Source organism: Microcebus murinus, chromosome 8 (assembly GCF_040939455.1).
Source record: "Microcebus murinus isolate Inina chromosome 8, M.murinus_Inina_mat1.0, whole genome shotgun sequence".
Taxonomy (NCBI): Eukaryota; Metazoa; Chordata; class Mammalia; order Primates; family Cheirogaleidae; genus Microcebus; species Microcebus murinus.
Window position 1 is genome coordinate 289,684 of NC_134111.1, and position 21,047 is coordinate 310,730.

Sequence of the window (21,047 nt, forward strand, 5' to 3'; positions counted from 1 at the left end):
CCACAACCCCTTTCAGCTGCTCCCCCCACCCTGTGGCCGGGCGGCCGCCTGTTCCCCCGGGCCAGGGCTGGGGCACAGCGCACGGGGGAGGGGAGCGAGTGTATGGGGCGTCTCTCTCTCTCTCTCTCGGGATGTGTCCCATGGGTGGGGTGGGGTGGCGTGGTTTGTGGGGCGCTGAAGAAATCAGTCCCCTCCATCTCCTCCCTCTGGAAAACCCCCGAGCCCTTGGAGAACTGCCGGCACCGCTTCGTGGGGGCCGGGACCCTCCTCTGTGTCCTCCTGTGGCCCAGTCCAAGGGACCTGGGCCTGGCCGGGGCTGCATTGGACCCCGACCACCCTGGCGTGTGGACTCGCTAACAATCGGCGATTAGATATTGGATTCCAGCGTCATTGAGGTCATTTCACTAATGAGTGCACCGGAAAGAGTTTCCTAATCCATCTGTGAGGGTGGCAACTGAAAGAGAATTTGAAAGCTGACAGAATAGGCGAGGAAAGGCATAGGAGATTTCCACACCCAGTAGGGAAGCCTTTCCCGAAATGGAAGAAAGAAAGGAGCAAACAGAGACACACCGGTAGCCCGCCCGGATCAGAGTCTGCCCCTGAGAGAAAGCACCCTGACCAGGTTCACCCGTGGGTGGGTGGCGAGCTAGCGGCATTCAGAAGAGCGAGGCCCGCAGTCTGTGCAGAAGACACCTGCACTCGGGTGTGTGTGGCGGCACAATTCCCAAGCAGCTCCAGATGTTAAACCAAGGAGAAGCCAGGGAGTTCCCAACGCCCCAGGTGTCCTCAGCCCACGACTGGCTGCTGTGGGAATGCGAAGCCCGGCTCCTTGTCTCAGAGCGGGGCAACCAGGAGGTGTGATGTCCACCCCGGGGTTCCTAGGAGGATCAGGCTGAAGCTGGGACTTGGCCTGAAAGTGTCCCCTCGCATGGCCACCCCCTTCCCCTTCCTGCTCCTCTACTCCTGGTGCCCCTCCATCCAGGGGCCAGACCTTAAAGAGTCACCCGCAAGAGAATCCTGGTCCCAAAGGAGCCTTCTGGGGGACCCGTGCTGAGAGAGGTTGTGGGCATGGCCCGCTGGGGCTCTGCCCGACCCAGGGCTGAGAGATGCAACCTCCCAGCTCTGGGTCTCTGCAGGAAGTGTTGGCAAGCACAGGGCCAGTCCTCCAAAGGCCCAGGTGCAGGGAGCCCAGGCCAAGCAGCCCGTGGAAGAAGCCACATGCTGTGCCACCCCGGGGAACACGACTGCAGGCCACGGCCCTTCCCGCCTCCTCCTCCTCCTCCTCCTCCTCCTCCTCCTCCTCCTCCCACCCTGCCCCCGCCCCCGCCCCCACATGGCGCAGGGCCCAGAGACACCTCAGACACTTGCTACCCAAAGTGCAAAGGGCATCAGTTGCTCCTCCAAACCCCCCCCCCAGCCCAGCAGACCGCGTTGTCCAGCCAGCCCCCGGGCCTCCCTGGGGTGCCCAGCACAAAAGTGCAGACACCCACCGGACCCTCAATCTCAGTTTTCGGATGTTTTTGCCACTCTAAGGACCCGCAGGCCAGCTGGGCCTTCTGGCAGGACAGAGAGCCCCGGAATCCGACGTGGAGAGCTGGGTGTACGTCCCCATGAGGAGCCGGTCCCCACCTCCGCGGCTCCCCCCTTGCGGGGAGTGGCAGCCGCGGGGCCTCAGAGAAGACACCAGGCTGGGCCCCCGCGGCACAGCGGGAGCACGTCCCCCGCAGGCCACTTAGCGAGGGCGGCAGGCGGACGGTTGGGTTGCGCGAGACGCTGCGGCCACCCTGCTACCGGGTTCCTGGGAGGGCGTCCTGGAAGCAGCGTCCACACCAAGCCCTTGGAAGGCCCAGGCGACGGAGGAGCCCCGTCAGGCAGGGGCCGAGGACGGTGACAGGTGACAGGTGACAGGCCGGGCGGGAAGGAGTCAGTCAGGCAGGGGCCGAGGAGGAGACGGGCTGGGTAAGGGTTAGGGTTAGAGTCAGGGCACAAGTCACAATCGCAAAGACCTGGAAGTGACCCGAGTGCCCATCGACCCACGAGTGCGTCAATAAAATGTGGCGCGTGGACACCACGGAGTGCTATTCGGCTGTGAGGAACAGCGGTGAGAGGGCACCTCTCGTGGTTCTCCTGGCCAGAGCTGGAACCCGTTCCAGTAAGCCAGGTATCCCAAGAATGGACACACGAGCACCACGTGCTCGCGCTCACCGGCAAATGGGTACGAACCGATGGACACCTAAGTGGACACAGAGGAATCACCTTCATCGGGTGGGTGTCGGGCGGGCGTGGGGAGGGGATGGGCATACACATCCCTTAGGAACGGGGTGGGTGCGCACCCACTGGGGGATGGGCGCACTTGAAGCTCTGACCCGAGAGGGGTGGCGGGGAGAGGGCGATGTACCCGACCTTAACATTGGTGCCCCCACAATACGCTGGAACAACATGAGAGGTAAATGAATAAGAACACAGGGGGTAGGGGGGCACGGGCAACACATGTCACCTTAATACTTGGACTCCCATCATCTGCTTGAAAAGAGAGAGAAAAGAAAATGCAATACTAGAGATAAGAGACACTTTTTAAAAATAATGAATCCGAAGAGAAAAGTCAAAGGAGGCCTGTGGAGCAGGTCTGGGTGTGACTCCGGATCCCCCAACATCAGGTGCCACCACCAAAGATTCCTGCGTGTAGCCCATAGAACCCCAAAAGCAACGGGACGAGTTCTGGTCACATACTCCCTCAAAATGACATCCTGGCCTTCTTCTGCAACTCCCTCCCCTCTCAGACTCTCAAGGTTTCCTCCAGCGTGTCGGTTCCCACAGAGCAGACCTTTGGTCTGAGACCTGACAGTCCAGAAGCCACGCATGCTGCCGCGTGGCGGCGGTGTCGCGGCTCGGGACAAGAGGAGGCCCCACAGTGCGGGCTGGGGCGCCAGGCACCGCGGCGGGCGCTGAGGGTGGGGGTCACCCCCACCCGGGGCCGCCCCCGCACTCCCAGAAACGCGACAGAACCAGAGGCAAAAAAAAAAAAAAGAAGAAGAAGAAGAAGCCTACGGCACCCGGTATTCCCGGGCGGTCTCCCATCCAAGTTCTAACCAGGCCCGACCCTGCTTAGCTTCCGAGACCAGACGGGATCGGGCGCGTTCGGGGTGGTGTGGCCGTGGACGGCGGAGGGCGCCCCTGCCCCGCTCAAGAAGCGGAGCCTCTCTGCGCTTCCCCGCCGCCTCCTCCCGCCCCAGGCCCCGCGCCGGCGCTGACCCGCGCCGGGCCGGGCCTGTTGAGTTCGCCGGCCGGGTCCGGCGGGCTCCCAGGGACGGGGGTGACAGGCGGGGCGGGCAGGGAGCGGCGGGCCGGGGTTGGGGGCTGTCTCTCTATACACACACACTCACACTCAGTCTCTCACTCACACTCACACAAGATGCGCCTCCACGGCTGGACCCGCCAAGGTGGAGACCTTCCAGCCCCCCTCCTCTCCTCGCCTGGCCTCCTTCACCTCCCCGCCCCCACCCCCAGCGCCGCTGACTGCCCGCGGGCGGGCGGGGCGCTCGCCCTTTGACCCCAGCCAGGGGCCGCCCTCCCCCACAACCCCTTTCAGCTGCTCCCCCCACCCTGTGGCCAGGCGGCCGCCTGTTCCCCTGGGCCAGGGCTGGGGCACAGCGCACGGGGGAGGGGAGCGAGTGTATGGGGCGTCTCTCTCTCTCGGGATGTGTCCCATGGGTGGGGTGGGGTGGCGTGGTTTGTGGGGCGCTGAAGAAATCAGTCCCCTCCATCTCCTCCCTCTGGAAAACCCCCGAGCCCTTGGAGAACTGCCGGCACCGCTTCGTGGGGGCCGGGACCCTCCTCTGTGTCCTCCTGTGGCCCAGTCCAAGGGGCCTGGGCCTGGCCGGGGCTGCATTGCCCCCCAACCACCCTGGCGTGTGGACTCGCTAACAATCGGCGATTAGATATTGGATTCCAGCGTCATTGAGGTCATTTCACTAATGAGTGCACCGGAAAGAGTTTCCTAATCCATCTGTGAAGGTGGCAACTGAAAGAGAATTTGAAAGCTGACAGAATAGGCGAGGAAAGGCATAGGAGATTTCCACACCCAGTAGGGAAGCCTTTCCCGAAATGGAAGAAAGAAAGGAGCAAACAGAGACACACCGGTAGCCCGCCCGGATCAGAGTCTGCCCCTGAGAGAAAGCACCCTGACCAGGTTCACCCGTGGGTGGGTGGCGAGCTAGCGGCATTCAGAAGAGCGAGGCCCGCAGTCTGTGCAGAAGACACCTGCACTCGGGTGTGTGTGGCGGCACAATTCCCAAGCAGCTCCAGATGTTAAACCAAGGAGAAGCCAGGGAGTTCCCAACGCCCCAGGTGTCCTCAGCCCACGACTGGCTGCTGTGGGAATGCGAAGCCCGGCTCCTTGTCTCAGAGCGGGGCAACCAGGAGGTGTGATGTCCACCCCGGGGTTCCTAGGAGGATCAGGCTGAAGCTGGGACTTGGCCTGAAAGTGTCCCCTCGCATGGCCACCCCCTTCCCCTTCCTGCTCCTCTACTCCTGGTGCCCCTCCATCCAGGGGCCAGACCTTAAAGAGTCACCCGCAAGAGAATCCTGGTCCCAAAGGAGCCTTCTGGGGGACCCGTGCTGAGAGAGGTTGTGGGCATGGCCCGCTGGGGCTCTGCCCGACCCAGGGCTGAGAGATGCAACCTCCCAGCTCTGGGTCTCTGCAGGAAGTGTTGGCAAGCACAGGGCCAGTCCTCCAAAGGCCCAGGTGCAGGGAGCCCAGGCCAAGCAGCCCGTGGAAGAAGCCACATGCTGTGCCACCCCGGGGAACACGACTGCAGGCCACGGCCCTTCCCGCCTCCTCCTCCTCCTCCTCCTCCTCCTCCTCCTCCTCCTCCCACCCTGCCCCCGCCCCCGCCCCCACATGGCGCAGGGCCCAGAGACACCTCAGACACTTGCTACCCAAAGTGCAAAGGGCATCAGTTGCTCCTCCAAACCCCCCCCCCAGCCCAGCAGACCGCGTTGTCCAGCCAGCCCCCGGGCCTCCCTGGGGTGCCCAGCACAAAAGTGCAGACACCCACCGGACCCTCAATCTCAGTTTTCGGATGTTTTTGCCACTCTAAGGACCCGCAGGCCAGCTGGGCCTTCTGGCAGGACAGAGAGCCCCGGAATCCGACGTGGAGAGCTGGGTGTACGTCCCCATGAGGAGCCGGTCCCCACCTCCGCGGCTCCCCCCTTGCGGGGAGTGGCAGCCGCGGGGCCTCAGAGAAGACACCAGGCTGGGCCCCCGCGGCACAGCGGGAGCACGTCCCCCGCAGGCCACTTAGCGAGGGCGGCAGGCGGACGGTTGGGTTGCGCGAGACGCTGCGGCCACCCTGCTACCGGGTTCCTGGGAGGGCGTCCTGGAAGCAGCGTCCACACCAAGCCCTTGGAAGGCCCAGGCGACGGAGGAGCCCCGTCAGGCAGGGGCCGAGGACGGTGACAGGTGACAGGTGACAGGCCGGGCGGGAAGGAGTCAGTCAGGCAGGGGCCGAGGAGGAGACGGGCTGGGTAAGGGTTAGGGTTAGAGTCAGGGCACAAGTCACAATCGCAAAGACCTGGAAGTGACCCGAGTGCCCATCGACCCACGAGTGCGTCAATAAAATGTGGCGCGTGGACACCACGGAGTGCTATTCGGCTGTGAGGAACAGCGGTGAGAGGGCACCTCTCGTGGTTCTCCTGGCCAGAGCTGGAACCCGTTCCAGTAAGCCAGGTATCCCAAGAATGGACACACGAGCACCACGTGCTCGCGCTCACCGGCAAATGGGTACGAACCGATGGACACCTAAGTGGACACAGAGGAATCACCTTCATCGGGTGGGTGTCGGGCGGGCGTGGGGAGGGGATGGGCATACACATCCCTTAGGAACGGGGTGGGTGCGCACCCACTGGGGGATGGGCGCACTTGAAGCTCTGACCCGAGGGGGGAGGCGGGGAGAGGGCGATGTACCCGACCTTAACATTGGTGCCCCCACAATACGCTGGAACAACATGAGAGGTAAATGAATAAGAACACAGGGGGTAGGGGGGCACGGGCAACACATGTCACCTTAATACTTGGACTCCCATCATCTGCTTGAAAAGAGAGAGAAAAGAAAATGCAATACTAGAGATAAGAGACACTTTTTAAAAATAATGAATCCGAAGAGAAAAGTCAAAGGAGGCCTGTGGAGCAGGTCTGGGTGTGACTCCGGATCCCCCAACATCAGGTGCCACCACCAAAGATTCCTGCGTGTAGCCCATAGAACCCCAAAAGCAACGGGACGAGTTCTGGTCACATACTCCCTCAAAATGACATCCTGGCCTTCTTCTGCAACTCCCTCCCCTCTCAGACTCTCAAGGTTTCCTCCAGCGTGTCGGTTCCCACAGAGCAGACCTTTGGTCTGAGACCTGACAGTCCAGAAGCCACGCATGCTGCCGCGTGGCGGCGGTGTCGCGGCTCGGGACAAGAGGAGGCCCCACAGTGCGGGCTGGGGCGCCAGGCACCGCGGCGGGCGCTGAGGGTGGGGGTCACCCCCACCCGGGGCCGCCCCCGCACTCCCAGAAACGCGACAGAACCAGAGGCAAAAAAAAAAAAAAAGAAGAAGAAGAAGAAGCCTACGGCACCCGGTATTCCCCGGCGGTCTCCCATCCAAGTTCTAACCAGGCCCGACCCTGCTTAGCTTCCGAGATCGGGCGCGTTCGGGGTGGTGTGGCCGTGGACGGCGGAGGGCGCCCCTGCCCCGCTCAAGAAGCGGAGCCTCTCTGCGCTTCCCCGCCGCCTCCTCCCGCCCCAGGCCCCGCGCCGGCGCTGACCCGCGCCGGGCCGGGCCTGTTGAGTTCGCCGGCCGGGTCCGGCGGGCTCCCAGGGACGGGGGTGACAGGCGGGGCGGGCAGGGAGCGGCGGGCCGGGGTTGGGGGCTGTCTCTCTATACACACACACTCACACTCAGTCTCTCACTCACACTCACACAAGATGCGCCTCCACGGCTGGACCCGCCAAGGTGGAGACCTTCCAGCCCCCCTCCTCTCCTCGCCTGGCCTCCTTCACCTCCCCGCCCCCACCCCCAGCGCCGCTGACTGCGCACGGGCGGGCGGGGCGCTCGCCCTTTGACCCCAGCCAGGGGCCGCCCTCCCCCACAACCCCTTTCAGCTGCTCCCCCCACCCTGTGGTCGGGCGGCCGCCTGTTCCCCCGGGCCAGGGCTGGGGCACAGCGCACGGGGGAGGGGAGCGAGTGTATGGGGCGTCTCTCTCTCTCTCGGGATGTGTCCCATGGGTGGGGTGGGGTGGCGTGGTTTGTGGGGCGCTGAAGAAATCAGTCCCCTCCATCTCCTCCCTCTGGAAAACCCCCGAGCCCTTGGAGAACTGCCGGCACCGCTTCGTGGGGGCCGGGACCCTCCTCTGTGTCCTCCTGTGGCCCAGTCCAAGGGGCCTGGGCCTGGCCGGGGCTGCATTGGACCCCGACCACCCTGGCGTGTGGACTCGCTAACAATCGGCGATTAGATATTGGATTCCAGCGTCATTGAGGTCATTTCACTAATGAGTGCACCGGAAAGAGTTTCCTAATCCATCTGTGAGGGTGGCAACTGAAAGAGAATTTGAAAGCTGACAGAATAGGCGAGGAAAGGCATAGGAGATTTCCACACCCAGTAGGGAAGCCTTTCCCGAAATGGAAGAAAGAAAGGAGCAAACAGAGACACACCGGTAGCCCGCCCGGATCAGAGTCTGCCCCTGAGAGAAAGCACCCTGACCAGGTTCACCCGTGGGTGGGTGGCGAGCTAGCGGCATTCAGAAGAGCGAGGCCCGCAGTCTGTGCAGAAGACACCTGCACTCGGGTGTGTGTGGCGGCACAATTCCCAAGCAGCTCCAGATGTTAAACCAAGGAGAAGCCAGGGAGTTCCCAACGCCCCAGGTGTCCTCAGCCCACGACTGGCTGCTGTGGGAATGCGAAGCCCGGCTCCTTGTCTCAGAGCGGGGCAACCAGGAGGTGTGATGTCCACCCCGGGGTTCCTAGGAGGATCAGGCTGAAGCTGGGACTTGGCCTGAAAGTGTCCCCTCGCATGGCCACCCCCTTCCCCTTCCTGCTCCTCTACTCCTGGTGCCCCTCCATCCAGGGGCCAGACCTTAAAGAGTCACCCGCAAGAGAATCCTGGTCCCAAAGGAGCCTTCTGGGGGACCCGTGCTGAGAGAGGTTGTGGGCATGGCCCGCTGGGGCTCTGCCCGACCCAGGGCTGAGAGATGCAACCTCCCAGCTCTGGGTCCCTGCAGGAAGTGTTGGCAAGCACAGGGCCAGTCCTCCAAAGGCCCAGGTGCAGGGAGCCCAGGCCAAGCAGCCCGTGGAAGAAGCCACATGCTGTGCCACCCCGGGGAACACGACTGCAGGCCACGGCCCTTCCCGCCTCCTCCTCCTCCTCCTCCTCCTCCTCCTCCTCCTCCTCCTCCTCCCACCCTGCCCCCGCCCCCGCCCCCACATGGCGCAGGGCCCAGAGACACCTCAGACACTTGCTACCCAAAGTGCAAAGGGCATCAGTTGCTCCTCCAAACCCCCCCCCCAGCCCAGCAGACCGCGTTGTCCAGCCAGCCCCCGGGCCTCCCTGGGGTGCCCAGCACAAAAGTGCAGACACCCACCGGACCCTCAATCTCAGTTTTCGGATGTTTTTGCCACTCTAAGGACCCGCAGGCCAGCTGGGCCTTCTGGCAGGACAGAGAGCCCCGGAATCCGACGTGGAGAGCTGGGTGTACGTCCCCATGAGGAGCCGGTCCCCACCTCCGCGGCTCCCCCCTTGCGGGGAGTGGCAGCCGCGGGGCCTCAGAGAAGACACCAGGCTGGGCCCCCGCGGCACAGCGGGAGCACGTCCCCCGCAGGCCACTTAGCGAGGGCGGCAGGCGGACGGTTGGGTTGCGCGAGACGCTGCGGCCACCCTGCTACCGGGTTCCTGGGAGGGCGTCCTGGAAGCAGCGTCCACACCAAGCCCTTGGAAGGCCCAGGCGACGGAGGAGCCCCGTCAGGCAGGGGCCGAGGACGGTGACAGGTGACAGGTGACAGGCCGGGCGGGAAGGAGTCAGTCAGGCAGGGGCCGAGGAGGAGACGGGCTGGGTAAGGGTTAGGGTTAGAGTCAGGGCACAAGTCACAATCGCAAAGACCTGGAAGTGACCCGAGTGCCCATCGACCCACGAGTGCGTCAATAAAATGTGGCGCGTGGACACCACGGAGTGCTATTCGGCTGTGAGGAACAGCGGTGAGAGGGCACCTCTCGTGGTTCTCCTGGCCAGAGCTGGAACCCGTTCCAGTAAGCCAGGTATCCCAAGAATGGACACACGAGCACCACGTGCTCGCGCTCACCGGCAAATGGGTACGAACCGATGGACACCTAAGTGGACACAGAGGAATCACCTTCATCGGGTGGGTGTCGGGCGGGCGTGGGGAGGGGATGGGCATACACATCCCTTAGGAACGGGGTGGGTGCGCACCCACTGGGGGATGGGCGCACTTGAAGCTCTGACCCGAGGGGGGTGGCGGGGAGAGGGCGATGTACCCGACCTTAACATTGGTGCCCCCACAATACGCTGGAACAACATGAGAGGTAAATGAATAAGAACACAGGGGGTAGGGGGGCACGGGCAACACATGTCACCTTAATACTTGGACTCCCATCATCTGCTTGAAAAGAGAGAGAAAAGAAAATGCAATACTAGAGATAAGAGACACTTTTTAAAAATAATGAATCCGAAGAGAAAAGTCAAAGGAGGCCTGTGGAGCAGGTCTGGGTGTGACTCCGGATCCCCCAACATCAGGTGCCACCACCAAAGATTCCTGCGTGTAGCCCATAGAACCCCAAAAGCAACGGGACGAGTTCTGGTCACATACTCCCTCAAAATGACATCCTGGCCTTCTTCTGCAACTCCCTCCCCTCTCAGACTCTCAAGGTTTCCTCCAGCGTGTCGGTTCCCACAGAGCAGACCTTTGGTCTGAGACCTGACAGTCCAGAAGCCACGCATGCTGCCGCGTGGCGGCGGTGTCGCGGCTCGGGACAAGAGGAGGCCCCACAGTGCGGGCTGGGGCGCCAGGCACCGCGGCGGGCGCTGAGGGTGGGGGTCACCCCCACCCGGGGCCGCCCCCGCACTCCCAGAAACGCGACAGAACCAGAGGCAAAAAAAAAAAAAAGAAGAAGAAGAAGAAGCCTACGGCACCCGGTATTCCCGGGCGGTCTCCCATCCAAGTTCTAACCAGGCCCGACCCTGCTTAGCTTCCGAGATCGGGCGCGTTCGGGGTGGTGTGGCCGTGGACGGCGGAGGGCGCCCCTGCCCCGCTCAAGAAGCGGAGCCTCTCTGCGCTTCCCCGCCGCCTCCTCCCGCCCCAGGCCCCGCGCCGGCGCTGACCCGCGCCGGGCCGGGCCTGTTGAGTTCGCCGGCCGGGTCCGGCGGGCTCCCAGGGACGGGGGTGACAGGCGGGGCGGGCAGGGAGCGGCGGGCCGGGGTTGGGGGCTGTCTCTCTATACACACACACTCACACTCAGTCTCTCACTCACACTCACACAAGATGCGCCTCCACGGCTGGACCCGCCAAGGTGGAGACCTTCCAGCCCCCCTCCTCTCCTCGCCTGGCCTCCTTCACCTCCCCGCCCCCACCCCCAGCGCCGCTGACTGCCCGCGGGCGGGCGGGGCGCTCGCCCTTTGACCCCAGCCAGGGGCCGCCCTCCCCCACAACCCCTTTCAGCTGCTCCCCCCACCCTGTGGCCAGGCGGCCGCCTGTTCCCCCGGGCCAGGGCTGGGGCACAGCGCACGGGGGAGGGGAGCGAGTGTATGGGGCGTCTCTCTCTCTCTCGGGATGTGTCCCATGGGTGGGGTGGGGTGGCGTGGTTTGTGGGGCGCTGAAGAAATCAGTCCCCTCCATCTCCTCCCTCTGGAAAACCCCCGAGCCCTTGGAGAACTGCCGGCACCGCTTCGTGGGGGCCGGGACCCTCCTCTGTGTCCTCCTGTGGCCCAGTCCAAGGGGCCTGGGCCTGGCCGGGGCTGCATTGCCCCCCAACCACCCTGGCGTGTGGACTCGCTAACAATCGGCGATTAGATATTGGATTCCAGCGTCATTGAGGTCATTTCACTAATGAGTGCACCGGAAAGAGTTTCCTAATCCATCTGTGAAGGTGGCAACTGAAAGAGAATTTGAAAGCTGACAGAATAGGCGAGGAAAGGCATAGGAGATTTCCACACCCAGTAGGGAAGCCTTTCCCGAAATGGAAGAAAGAAAGGAGCAAACAGAGACACACCGGTAGCCCGCCCGGATCAGAGTCTGCCCCTGAGAGAAAGCACCCTGACCAGGTTCACCCGTGGGTGGGTGGCGAGCTAGCGGCATTCAGAAGAGCGAGGCCCGCAGTCTGTGCAGAAGACACCTGCACTCGGGTGTGTGTGGCGGCACAATTCCCAAGCAGCTCCAGATGTTAAACCAAGGAGAAGCCAGGGAGTTCCCAACGCCCCAGGTGTCCTCAGCCCACGACTGGCTGCTGTGGGAATGCGAAGCCCGGCTCCTTGTCTCAGAGCGGGGCAACCAGGAGGTGTGATGTCCACCCCGGGGTTCCTAGGAGGATCAGGCTGAAGCTGGGACTTGGCCTGAAAGTGTCCCCTCGCATGGCCACCCCCTTCCCCTTCCTGCTCCTCTACTCCTGGTGCCCCTCCATCCAGGGGCCAGACCTTAAAGAGTCACCCGCAAGAGAATCCTGGTCCCAAAGGAGCCTTCTGGGGGACCCGTGCTGAGAGAGGTTGTGGGCATGGCCCGCTGGGGCTCTGCCCGACCCAGGGCTGAGAGATGCAACCTCCCAGCTCTGGGTCTCTGCAGGAAGTGTTGGCAAGCACAGGGCCAGTCCTCCAAAGGCCCAGGTGCAGGGAGCCCAGGCCAAGCAGCCCGTGGAAGAAGCCACATGCTGTGCCACCCCGGGGAACACGACTGCAGGCCACGGCCCTTCCCGCCTCCTCCTCCTCCTCCTCCTCCTCCTCCTCCTCCTCCTCCCACCCTGCCCCCGCCCCCGCCCCCACATGGCGCAGGGCCCAGAGACACCTCAGACACTTGCTACCCAAAGTGCAAAGGGCATCAGTTGCTCCTCCAAACCCCCCCCCCAGCCCAGCAGACCGCGTTGTCCAGCCAGCCCCCGGGCCTCCCTGGGGTGCCCAGCACAAAAGTGCAGACACCCACCGGACCCTCAATCTCAGTTTTCGGATGTTTTTGCCACTCTAAGGACCCGCAGGCCAGCTGGGCCTTCTGGCAGGACAGAGAGCCCCGGAATCCGACGTGGAGAGCTGGGTGTACGTCCCCATGAGGAGCCGGTCCCCACCTCCGCGGCTCCCCCCTTGCGGGGAGTGGCAGCCGCGGGGCCTCAGAGAAGACACCAGGCTGGGCCCCCGCGGCACAGCGGGAGCACGTCCCCCGCAGGCCACTTAGCGAGGGCGGCAGGCGGACGGTTGGGTTGCGCGAGACGCTGCGGCCACCCTGCTACCGGGTTCCTGGGAGGGCGTCCTGGAAGCAGCGTCCACACCAAGCCCTTGGAAGGCCCAGGCGACGGAGGAGCCCCGTCAGGCAGGGGCCGAGGACGGTGACAGGTGACAGGTGACAGGCCGGGCGGGAAGGAGTCAGTCAGGCAGGGGCCGAGGAGGAGACGGGCTGGGTAAGGGTTAGGGTTAGAGTCAGGGCACAAGTCACAATCGCAAAGACCTGGAAGTGACCCGAGTGCCCATCGACCCACGAGTGCGTCAATAAAATGTGGCGCGTGGACACCACGGAGTGCTATTCGGCTGTGAGGAACAGCGGTGAGAGGGCACCTCTCGTGGTTCTCCTGGCCAGAGCTGGAACCCGTTCCAGTAAGCCAGGTATCCCAAGAATGGACACACGAGCACCACGTGCTCGCGCTCACCGGCAAATGGGTACGAACCGATGGACACCTAAGTGGACACAGAGGAATCACCTTCATCGGGTGGGTGTCGGGCGGGCGTGGGGAGGGGATGGGCATACACATCCCTTAGGAACGGGGTGGGTGCGCACCCACTGGGGGATGGGCGCACTTGAAGCTCTGACCCGAGGGGGGAGGCGGGGAGAGGGCGATGTACCCGACCTTAACATTGGTGCCCCCACAATACGCTGGAACAACATGAGAGGTAAATGAATAAGAACACAGGGGGTAGGGGGGCACGGGCAACACATGTCACCTTAATACTTGGACTCCCATCATCTGCTTGAAAAGAGAGAGAAAAGAAAATGCAATACTAGAGATAAGAGACACTTTTTAAAAATAATGAATCCGAAGAGAAAAGTCAAAGGAGGCCTGTGGAGCAGGTCTGGGTGTGACTCCGGATCCCCCAACATCAGGTGCCACCACCAAAGATTCCTGCGTGTAGCCCATAGAACCCCAAAAGCAACGGGACGAGTTCTGGTCACATACTCCCTCAAAATGACATCCTGGCCTTCTTCTGCAACTCCCTCCCCTCTCAGACTCTCAAGGTTTCCTCCAGCGTGTCGGTTCCCACAGAGCAGACCTTTGGTCTGAGACCTGACAGTCCAGAAGCCACGCATGCTGCCGCGTGGCGGCGGTGTCGCGGCTCGGGACAAGAGGAGGCCCCACAGTGCGGGCTGGGGCGCCAGGCACCGCGGCGGGCGCTGAGGGTGGGGGTCACCCCCACCCGGGGCCGCCCCCGCACTCCCAGAAACGCGACAGAACCAGAGGCAAAAAAAAAAAAAAAGAAGAAGAAGAAGAAGCCTACGGCACCCGGTATTCCCCGGCGGTCTCCCATCCAAGTTCTAACCAGGCCCGACCCTGCTTAGCTTCCGAGATCGGGCGCGTTCGGGGTGGTGTGGCCGTGGACGGCGGAGGGCGCCCCTGCCCCGCTCAAGAAGCGGAGCCTCTCTGCGCTTCCCCGCCGCCTCCTCCCGCCCCAGGCCCCGCGCCGGCGCTGACCCGCGCCGGGCCGGGCCTGTTGAGTTCGCCGGCCGGGTCCGGCGGGCTCCCAGGGACGGGGGTGACAGGCGGGGCGGGCAGGGAGCGGCGGGCCGGGGTTGGGGGCTGTCTCTCTATACACACACACTCACACTCAGTCTCTCACTCACACTCACACAAGATGCGCCTCCACAGCTGGACCCGCCAAGGTGGAGACCTTCCAGCCCCCCTCCTCTCCTCGCCTGGCCTCCTTCACCTCCCCGCCCCCACCCCCAGCGCCGCTGACTGCGCACGGGCGGGCGGGGCGCTCGCCCTTTGACCCCAGCCAGGGGCCGCCCTCCCCCACAACCCCTTTCAGCTGCTCCCCCCACCCTGTGGTCGGGCGGCCGCCTGTTCCCCCGGGCCAGGGCTGGGGCACAGCGCACGGGGGAGGGGAGCGAGTGTATGGGGCGTCTCTCTCTCTCTCGGGATGTGTCCCATGGGTGGGGTGGGGTGGCGTGGTTTGTGGGGCGCTGAAGAAATCAGTCCCCTCCATCTCCTCCCTCTGGAAAACCCCCGAGCCCTTGGAGAACTGCCGGCACCGCTTCGTGGGGGCCGGGACCCTCCTCTGTGTCCTCCTGTGGCCCAGTCCAAGGGGCCTGGGCCTGGCCGGGGCTGCATTGGACCCCGACCACCCTGGCGTGTGGACTCGCTAACAATCGGCGATTAGATATTGGATTCCAGCGTCATTGAGGTCATTTCACTAATGAGTGCACCGGAAAGAGTTTCCTAATCCATCTGTGAGGGTGGCAACTGAAAGAGAATTTGAAAGCTGACAGAATAGGCGAGGAAAGGCATAGGAGATTTCCACACCCAGTAGGGAAGCCTTTCCCGAAATGGAAGAAAGAAAGGAGCAAACAGAGACACACCGGTAGCCCGCCCGGATCAGAGTCTGCCCCTGAGAGAAAGCACCCTGACCAGGTTCACCCGTGGGTGGGTGGCGAGCTAGCGGCATTCAGAAGAGCGAGGCCCGCAGTCTGTGCAGAAGACACCTGCACTCGGGTGTGTGTGGCGGCACAATTCCCAAGCAGCTCCAGATGTTAAACCAAGGAGAAGCCAGGGAGTTCCCAACGCCCCAGGTGTCCTCAGCCCACGACTGGCTGCTGTGGGAATGCGAAGCCCGGCTCCTTGTCTCAGAGCGGGGCAACCAGGAGGTGTGATGTCCACCCCGGGGTTCCTAGGAGGATCAGGCTGAAGCTGGGACTTGGCCTGAAAGTGTCCCCTCGCATGGCCACCCCCTTCCCCTTCCTGCTCCTCTACTCCTGGTGCCCCTCCATCCAGGGGCCAGACCTTAAAGAGTCACCCGCAAGAGAATCCTGGTCCCAAAGGAGCCTTCTGGGGGACCCGTGCTGAGAGAGGTTGTGGGCATGGCCCGCTGGGGCTCTGCCCGACCCAGGGCTGAGAGATGCAACCTCCCAGCTCTGGGTCCCTGCAGGAAGTGTTGGCAAGCACAGGGCCAGTCCTCCAAAGGCCCAGGTGCAGGGAGCCCAGGCCAAGCAGCCCGTGGAAGAAGCCACATGCTGTGCCACCCCGGGGAACACGACTGCAGGCCACGGCCCTTCCCGCCTCCTCCTCCTCCTCCTCCTCCTCCTCCTCCTCCTCCTCCTCCTCCCACCCTGCCCCCGCCCCCGCCCCCACATGGCGCAGGGCCCAGAGACACCTCAGACACTTGCTACCCAAAGTGCAAAGGGCATCAGTTGCTCCTCCAAACCCCCCCCCCAGCCCAGCAGACCGCGTTGTCCAGCCAGCCCCCGGGCCTCCCTGGGGTGCCCAGCACAAAAGTGCAGACACCCACCGGACCCTCAATCTCAGTTTTCGGATGTTTTTGCCACTCTAAGGACCCGCAGGCCAGCTGGGCCTTCTGGCAGGACAGAGAGCCCCGGAATCCGACGTGGAGAGCTGGGTGTACGTCCCCATGAGGAGCCGGTCCCCACCTCCGCGGCTCCCCCCTTGCGGGGAGTGGCAGCCGCGGGGCCTCAGAGAAGACACCAGGCTGGGCCCCCGCGGCACAGCGGGAGCACGTCCCCCGCAGGCCACTTAGCGAGGGCGGCAGGCGGACGGTTGGGTTGCGCGAGACGCTGCGGCCACCCTGCTACCGGGTTCCTGGGAGGGCGTCCTGGAAGCAGCGTCCACACCAAGCCCTTGGAAGGCCCAGGCGACGGAGGAGCCCCGTCAGGCAGGGGCCGAGGACGGTGACAGGTGACAGGTGACAGGCCGGGCGGGAAGGAGTCAGTCAGGCAGGGGCCGAGGAGGAGACGGGCTGGGTAAGGGTTAGGGTTAGAGTCAGGGCACAAGTCACAATCGCAAAGACCTGGAAGTGACCCGAGTGCCCATCGACCCACGAGTGCGTCAATAAAATGTGGCGCGTGGACACCACGGAGTGCTATTCGGCTGTGAGGAACAGCGGTGAGAGGGCACCTCTCGTGGTTCTCCTGGCCAGAGCTGGAACCCGTTCCAGTAAGCCAGGTATCCCAAGAATGGACACACGAGCACCACGTGCTCGCGCTCACCGGCAAATGGGTACGAACCGATGGACACCTAAGTGGACACAGAGGAATCACCTTCATCGGGTGGGTGTCGGGCGGGCGTGGGGAGGGGATGGGCATACACATCCCTTAGGAACGGGGTGGGTGCGCACCCACTGGGGGATGGGCGCACTTGAAGCTCTGACCCGAGGGGGGTGGCGGGGAGAGGGCGATGTACCCGACCTTAACATTGGTGCCCCCACAATACGCTGGAACAACATGAGAGGTAAATGAATAAGAACACAGGGGGTAGGGGGGCACGGGCAACACATGTCACCTTAATACTTGGACTCCCATCATCTGCTTGAAAAGAGAGAGAAAAGAAAATGCAATACTAGAGATAAGAGACACTTTTTAAAAATAATGAATCCGAAGAGAAAAGTCAAAGGAGGCCTGTGGAGCAGGTCTGGGTGTGACTCCGGATCCCCCAACATCAGGTGCCACCACCAAAGATTCCTGCGTGTAGCCCATAGAACCCCAAAAGCAACGGGACGAGTTCTGGTCACATACTCCCTCAAAATGACATCCTGGCCTTCTTCTGCAACTCCCTCCCCTCTCAGACTCTCAAGGTTTCCTCCAGCGTGTCGGTTCCCACAGAGCAGACCTTTGGTCTGAGACCTGACAGTCCAGAAGCCACGCATGCTGCCGCGTGGCGGCGGTGTCGCGGCTCGGGACAAGAGGAGGCCCCACAGTGCGGGCTGGGGCGCCAGGCACCGCGGCGGGCGCTGAGGGTGGGGGTCACCCCCACCCGGGGCCGCCCCCGCACTCCCAGAAACGCGACAGAACCAGAGGCAAAAAAAAAAAAAAGAAGAAGAAGAAGAAGCCTACGGCACCCGGTATTCCCGGGCGGTCTCCCATCCAAGTTCTAACCAGGCCCGACCCTGCTTAGCTTCCGAGATCGGGCGCGTTCGGGGTGGTGTGGCCGTGGACGGCGGAGGGCGCCCCTGCCCCGCTCAAGAAGCGGAGCCTCTCTGCGCTTCCCCGCCGCCTCCTCCCGCCCCAGGCCCCGCGCCGGCGCTGACCCGCGCCGGGCCGGGCCTGTTGAGTTCGCCGGCCGGGTCCGGCGGGCTCCCAGGGACGGGGGTGACAGGCGGGGCGGGCAGGGAGCGGCGGGCCGGGGTTGGGGGCTGTCTCTCTATACACACACACTCACACTCAGTCTCTCACTCACACTCACACAAGATGCGCCTCCACGGCTGGACCCGCCAAGGTGGAGACCTTCCAGCCCCCCTCCTCTCCTCGCCTGGCCTCCTTCACCTCCCCGCCCCCACCCCCAGCGCCGCTGACTGCCCGCGGGCGGGCGGGGCGCTCGCCCTTTGACCCCAGCCAGGGGCCGCCCTCCCCCACAACCCCTTTCAGCTGCTCCCCCCACCCTGTGGCCAGGCGGCCGCCTGTTCCCCCGGGCCAGGGCTGGGGCACAGCGCACGGGGGAGGGGAGCGAGTGTATGGGGCGTCTCTCTCTCTCTCGGGATGTGTCCCATGGGTGGGGTGGGGTGGCGTGGTTTGTGGGGCGCTGAAGAAATCAGTCCCCTCCATCTCCTCCCTCTGGAAAACCCCCGAGCCCTTGGAGAACTGCCGGCACCGCTTCGTGGGGGCCGGGACCCTCCTCTGTGTCCTCCTGTGGCCCAGTCCAAGGGGCCTGGGCCTGGCCGGGGCTGCATTGCCCCCCAACCACCCTGGCGTGTGGACTCGCTAACAATCGGCGATTAGATATTGGATTCCAGCGTCATTGAGGTCATTTCACTAATGAGTGCACCGGAAAGAGTTTCCTAATCCATCTGTGAAGGTGGCAACTGAAAGAGAATTTGAAAGCTGACAGAATAGGCGAGGAAAGGCATAGGAGATTTCCACACCCAGTAGGGAAGCCTTTCCCGAAATGGAAGAAAGAAAGGAGCAAACAGAGACACACCGGTAGCCCGCCCGGATCAGAGTCTGCCCCTGAGAGAAAGCACCCTGACCAGGTTCACCCGTGGGTGGGTGGCGAGCTAGCGGCATTCAGAAGAGCGAGGCCCGCAGTCTGTGCAGAAGACACCTGCACTCGGGTGTGTGTGGCGGCACAATTCCCAAGCAGCTCCAGATGTTAAACCAAGGAGAAGCCAGGGAGTTCCCAACGCCCCAGGTGTCCTCAGCCCACGACTGGCTGCTGTGGGAATGCGAAGCCCGGCTCCTTGTCTCAGAGCGGGGCAACCAGGAGGTGTGATGTCCACCCCGGGGTTCCTAGGAGGATCAGGCTGAAGCTGGGACTTGGCCTGAAAGTGTCCCCTCGCATGGCCACCCCCTTCCCCTTCCTGCTCCTCTACTCCTGGTGCCCCTCCATCCAGGGGCCAGACCTTAAAGAGTCACCCGCAAGAGAATCCTGGTCCCAAAGGAGCCTTCTGGGGGACCCGTGCTGAGAGAGGTTGTGGGCATGGCCCGCTGGGGCTCTGCCCGACCCAGGGCTGAGAGATGCAACCTCCCAGCTCTGGGTCTCTGCAGGAAGTGTTGGCAAGCACAGGGCCAGTCCTCCAAAGGCCCAGGTGCAGGGAGCCCAGGCCAAGCAGCCCGTGGAAGAAGCCACATGCTGTGCCACCCCGGGGAACACGACTGCAGGCCACGGCCCTTCCCGCCTCCTCCTCCTCCTCCTCCTCCTCCTCCTCCTCCTCCTCCCACCCTGCCCCCGCCCCCGCCCCCACATGGCGCAGGGCCCAGAGACACCTCAGACACTTGCTACCCAAAGTGCAAAGGGCATCAGTTGCTCCTCCAAACCCCCCCCCCAGCCCAGCAGACCGCGTTGTCCAGCCAGCCCCCGGGCCTCCCTGGGGTGCCCAGCACAAAAGTGCAGACACCCACCGGACCCTCAATCTCAGTTTTCGGATGTTTTTGCCACTCTAAGGACCCGCAGGCCAGCTGGGCCTTCTGGCAGGACAGAGAGCCCCGGAATCCGACGTGGAGAGCTGGGTGTACGTCCCCATGAGGAGCCGGTCCCCACCTCCGCGGCTCCCCCCTTGCGGGGAGTGGCAGCCGCGGGGCCTCAGAGAAGACACCAGGCTGGGCCCCCGCGGCACAGCGGGAGCACGTCCCCCGCAGGCCACTTAGCGAGGGCGGCAGGCGGACGGTTGGGTTGCGCGAGACGCTGCGGCCACCCTGCTACCGGGTTCCTGGGAGGGCGTCCTGGAAGCAGCGTCCACACCAAGCCCTTGGAAGGCCCAGGCGACGGAGGAGCCCCGTCAGGCAGGGGCCGAGGACGGTGACAGGTGACAGGTGACAGGCCGGGCGGGAAGGAGTCAGTCAGGCAGGGGCCGAGGAGGAGACGGGCTGGGTAAGGGTTAGGGTTAGAGTCAGGGCACAAGTCACAATCGCAAAGACCTGGAAGTGACCCGAGTGCCCATCGACCCACGAGTGCGTCAATAAAATGTGGCGCGTGGACACCACGGAGTGCTATTCGGCTGTGAGGAACAGCGGTGAGAGGGCACCTCTCGTGGTTCTCCTGGCCAGAGCTGGAACCCGTTCCAGTAAGCCAGGTATCCCAAGAATGGACACACGAGCACCACGTGCTCGCGCTCACCGGCAAATGGGTACGAACCGATGGACACCTAAGTGGACACAGAGGAATCACCTTCATCGGGTGGGTGTCGGGCGGGCGTGGGGAGGGGATGGGCATACACATCCCTTAGGAACGGGGTGGGTGCGCACCCACTGGGGGATGGGCGCACTTGAAGCTCTGACCCGAGGGGGGAGGCGGGGAGAGGGCGATGTACCCGACCTTAACATTGGTGCCCCCACAATACGCTGGAACAACATGAGAGGTAAATGAATAAGAACACAGGGGGTAGGGGGGCACGGGCAACACATGTCACCTTAATACTTGGACTCCCATCATCTGCTTGAAAAGAGAGAGAAAAGAAAATGCAATACTAGAGATAAGAGACACTTTTTAAAAATAATGAATCCGAAGAGAAAAGTCAAAGGAGGCCTGTGGAGCAGGTCTGGGTGTGACTCCGGATCCCCCAACATCAGGTGCCACCACCAAAGATTCCTGCGTGTAGCCCATAGAACCCCAAAAGCAACGGGACGAGTTCTGGTCACATACTCCCTCAAAATGACATCCTGGCCTTCTTCTGCAACTCCCTCCCCTCTCAGACTCTCAAGGTTTCCTCCAGCGTGTCGGTTCCCACAGAGCAGACCTTTGGTCTGAGACCTGACAGTCCAGAAGCCACGCATGCTGCCGCGTGGCGGCGGTGTCGCGGCTCGGGACAAGAGGAGGCCCCACAGTGCGGGCTGGGGCGCCAGGCACCGCGGCGGGCGCTGAGGGTGGGGGTCACCCCCACCCGGGGCCGCCCCCGCACTCCCAGAAACGCGACAGAACCAGAGGCAAAAAAAAAAAAAAAGAAGAAGAAGAAGAAGCCTACGGCACCCGGTATTCCCCGGCGGTCTCCCATCCAAGTTCTAACCAGGCCCGACCCTGCTTAGCTTCCGAGATCGGGCGCGTTCGGGGTGGTGTGGCCGTGGACGGCGGAGGGCGCCCCTGCCCCGCTCAAGAAGCGGAGCCTCTCTGCGCTTCCCCGCCGCCTCCTCCCGCCCCAGGCCCCG

The 21,047-nt window shown here is 63.5% G+C and overlaps 6 pseudogenes; all 6 read right to left on the reverse strand.

Moving 5' to 3' along the window:
* Positions 1 to 3,041: 3,041 nt before the first annotated feature.
* On the reverse strand, positions 3,042 to 3,160 carry LOC142872588 (uncharacterized; annotated as a pseudogene).
* Positions 3,161 to 6,609: 3,449 nt separating this feature from the next.
* Positions 6,610 to 6,718, reverse strand: LOC142872705 (uncharacterized; annotated as a pseudogene).
* A 3,456-nt stretch (positions 6,719 to 10,174) lies between these two features.
* On the reverse strand, positions 10,175 to 10,283 carry LOC142872616 (uncharacterized; annotated as a pseudogene).
* Positions 10,284 to 13,734: 3,451 nt separating this feature from the next.
* On the reverse strand, positions 13,735 to 13,843 carry LOC142872706 (uncharacterized; annotated as a pseudogene).
* A 3,456-nt stretch (positions 13,844 to 17,299) lies between these two features.
* On the reverse strand, positions 17,300 to 17,408 carry LOC142872617 (uncharacterized; annotated as a pseudogene).
* A 3,451-nt stretch (positions 17,409 to 20,859) lies between these two features.
* LOC142872707 (uncharacterized) lies at positions 20,860 to 20,968 on the reverse strand (annotated as a pseudogene).
* Between the last annotated feature and the right edge of the window lie 79 nt (positions 20,969 to 21,047).